At 37.1% G+C, this 3,514-nt stretch overlaps 1 long non-coding RNA gene across 1 annotated transcript in view; it reads right to left on the bottom strand.

Moving 5' to 3' along the window:
- Positions 1-3,235, bottom strand: part of LOC104876903 — a 12,554-nt gene extending 9,319 nt beyond the window's left edge. Inside the window, exons 1-2 of the long non-coding RNA XR_002024655.2 lie at positions 3,112-3,235; positions 2,382-2,500 (exon numbers count right to left, since the gene is read on the bottom strand). This is a non-coding gene — a long non-coding RNA (uncharacterized LOC104876903). The remainder of the gene's footprint in view (positions 1-2,381; positions 2,501-3,111) is intronic.
- Between the last annotated feature and the right edge of the window lie 279 nt (positions 3,236-3,514).

The following is a 3,514-nucleotide window of genomic DNA, read 5'->3' as shown; positions in this document are numbered from 1 at the left end:
ACAGGAGCCCAGTAAAAAACAGGAGTAGCAATCTTATTTGCAGACAAAGTAAATTTCAAACCAAAACTGAATCTAGTATTATTGATGTAGGACGGTACTGTATCATACCTCTATGAATGTAAAATATCTAGTACTTGCTTTATGATACATAGTAGGGACCACGCTTTATCAGAGCTACATAAAATGATATTACTCTACAATGTTCTCTTTCCAGATGATGATTAAGAGGCTAATAGAAAAAATGGTGCCAGGTACCACAACAGCAACAGAACTTTGCTGTTTTCTGGATATTATTCTTTTCTTTGTTTTGTTTTTTTTTTTAATGGAATGTTCTGAATGTCTATAATTTTGTTCAGATGATTGTATAATTTTACTTTAAAATTGCTCTCTCTTATAGTGGGATTCAGTGGATCTAGAATGAGAACATAAAATATGCCTTCTTTTAAATATACTAAAGATTCTACTGTTAAAAAAGATGTAAAGCCTTAGTGGAAACGTTTCAAAGCATTGTAGAAAGGAATTCCATATTATGCAGCACTAAATTCACCTTAGCTGTGGTCATGGTCACCTGTCTCCAGCCAGTTCTACTCTTTCACAAAGAAGCTCTGCTGTCTGCAGTTACAAATACTTTTCCCTTCCGATCTCTGAAGAACCAAAGCCAACTAACAAAAATGGATTCATCCAGCCCCAAGATCACAAGGTTACCAGTACATCTCTCAGGAAATCTTGGCTGCAAGCCAGGCTTGATGTCCATCTGTCACACCGGAGACCACTTGCACCTCTCTAGAGGGCTGTGCTGAGTACTGATCAATACTGTTATTGGCCCACATGGTCACTCAGAGGTTTTAAAGCAATGCACTGATATGCCAGTGATGGACTCAGGTGCACTGTCTGCCTTTTCTTTCAATTTATCTTATAGTTCTATTTTAAAAGTGCTTATAAAAATATTTTAGCCATAAATAATAAAGTAGAAAAAAATACCTCAGTCTGTGTTCCACATATACAAATTTTAGACAATAAAATTAAACATTTTCAATTTATCTACTGGTTTTATACATGCTTCATGAAATGGATATTGGACTTAAAAGCATTACTTTCATGCTATTAGTTACACTGTACCTGTATGTGGTTTAATTTGTAATCTCCTTGAAAATTTGAATTGCACAATATATTAGGAACTAGGATTTTCCCTAGCTTTCTGATGAGAGAGTGATTTTTCAAACTTTTACCAAAATAAAATGTGCTATTCATTCAATATCACTCCACATAGATTGGTGATATCAACACCAATTATAGAGCCTTGCACACATTATGAGCTTAACTAAAAGCTATTAAACAGCAGTAGGACTAAGCTTAATCCACTAGTCATCACTCTTACATTCAACCCCTTCCCTGCCACAACTTCGCTCACAGATTCCCTTCCTTCACTTTCCTCAAAGATTCTGTTTTGCATTTATTGCAGGTAGGTAATTTAGACTACATGGTTAATATCAGGAATACATTATAACTCTGGCAGGTACAAGAAAATGTATAGATGTTCTTGTTTATAGTCTCAGTTTCCAGCTATTTTTCCGTAATTAAATATTCAATTAACATTGGAGAAAAAAATTAATGGATTAATGAATGAATGAATATTGGTTATTAATATCTGTCCACATACCCTCCCATTATTCTTTCTGGCAGGATATTCTAGAAACCAAGGGCCTTGATTGAGATACATTGAATTTTCTATCAATCATAAGAAGATCAATCTATTTACTAGAGCTTCATGATCTTCATTTTGAAACAGAGAACATTATGCCTTTTGAAATGAGGAAAATACCCAGAGCATGGCAGTAGATCACACTGGTTTAGAAAACGAAAAACAAAAAACAAAAAACCTCTCTTAGAGTCCCCGATTGCTTAATCTGTCAAAGTGGTCTCAATGGTATACTGTTGGATCAGTAGATAGTTACAGCACACGAATTTTATGGTGCTACCTATTGGTAGAACTGTGAATGTACTCCTGAGTGTAAAAAAATCTCAAAGGTTAGATTTCCCTCAATTACAGTCTTCTGCGATACTGACACTTTGTTTTTGAATATCAAAAAAGATCAACGGAAAACAGAAAGAATGTATACCTATGAATAGTTTCTATGTGGACAGATGACAAACTATTTTAAGAAGTATTTAATGACATTAATATGAGCTTTCCAAAGTTTACCTCCTGATTTGCCCATCTTTCTTACCACGTGTCTTGTCTATAGTGCTGGGACAGTAGAATAGGGAGCCATGAGACCGAAGAAAACAGCCCAATATGGTTTGTGAGAATTCAGGCCTTTTAAAAATCAATAATAATCATTATTATCAGGAAAGAATAGAATAAATTGAGATATACTTACAGTAGAGTGTCCAGTACGGACAGGCTGGATAGAAGACCCTCCGGTAGGATTAGTGGCAGTAGGTGACAGAGGAAGCCTCCAGAAGGGACATGGGGTGTCCAGTGGCAGCCAGCTCTGATCTGTACAGAGGTATCACAAGAGACACTTTTTATAGACGCAACTACACAGAGGTGACATCAACAACTTGCTTTGTTCCATTGTATGCCTAGCATTCCTGGGAAAAGTTGACTCTGCATTCGGGCAGGAAGGCCGTATCTACAGATTACGTGAGTTTACTCCTTTCTCGGTGTCCCTTAGATAATACTTATCTGGATGCTTACAATGTCCCCTTGACTTGGCAAGAGTCTTGGGAACACACAGAAAAAAAGCATCTCAAGGACATGGTGCTCAATACCCTACTTTTTCTCAGAAATGATACACCAAGATCTAGCTTTTGTTGTTTTTAATTATTCAAAAGGAATTCACTCTTCTCGAATGTAGGCTGTGTATGTGAATAATCTTCTCACTTCAATAATCCTCACCTAGGTTATGCAGAGTTTAACATTCAGCTTTTAATCACAACTGTGGAGGTGGTTTCGTTGAGAACCTCCATCCAGACAGCTTGGGTCTGGTAAGGTTATCTCACATACTGTAATTCCATCAAATTTCTCTTCATGGGGCTGACCCTGAACTTCTAATCATCTGCCTTAGTCATTTTCCTCATCTCTGGGATGAAATAACCAATACTCACAGATTAAAGAAGGAGAGGCTTATTTTCTTGTATAGATGGCAAGCTTCAGGCAGAAACATCGTGATAGAAAGACCATCAGAGGAAACATGTTCAAGTCATGGCATCCAGGAAGCAGAGCATGAAGGAAGGACCTGGGGAGGGAGATACATCCTTCCAGATTATTCTGACAGTGACTCCCTCTTCATATTGAACCCCACCTCCTAACAGCAAGACAGCATTAGTATCCCCATAACCTAATCACATTCCAAGCACTCACATTTATGGGGGACATTGTAAATCTAAACAATAACACCATACATGTGCTTGTATGTAACCGTTGCATATCTATCTCCTCTCTCAGGCTATATATTCCATGAAGTCAGTGATCAAGACTGTTTTATTCATCCATGATCTCAAAGAATGT

Source organism: Fukomys damarensis, unplaced genomic scaffold (assembly GCF_012274545.1).
Source record: "Fukomys damarensis isolate Sample0158 unplaced genomic scaffold, DMR_v1.0_HiC HiC_scaffold_39, whole genome shotgun sequence".
In the NCBI taxonomy this organism is placed as follows: domain Eukaryota; kingdom Metazoa; phylum Chordata; class Mammalia; order Rodentia; family Bathyergidae; genus Fukomys; species Fukomys damarensis.
This window is presented reverse-complemented; position numbering and strand designations above follow the sequence as displayed.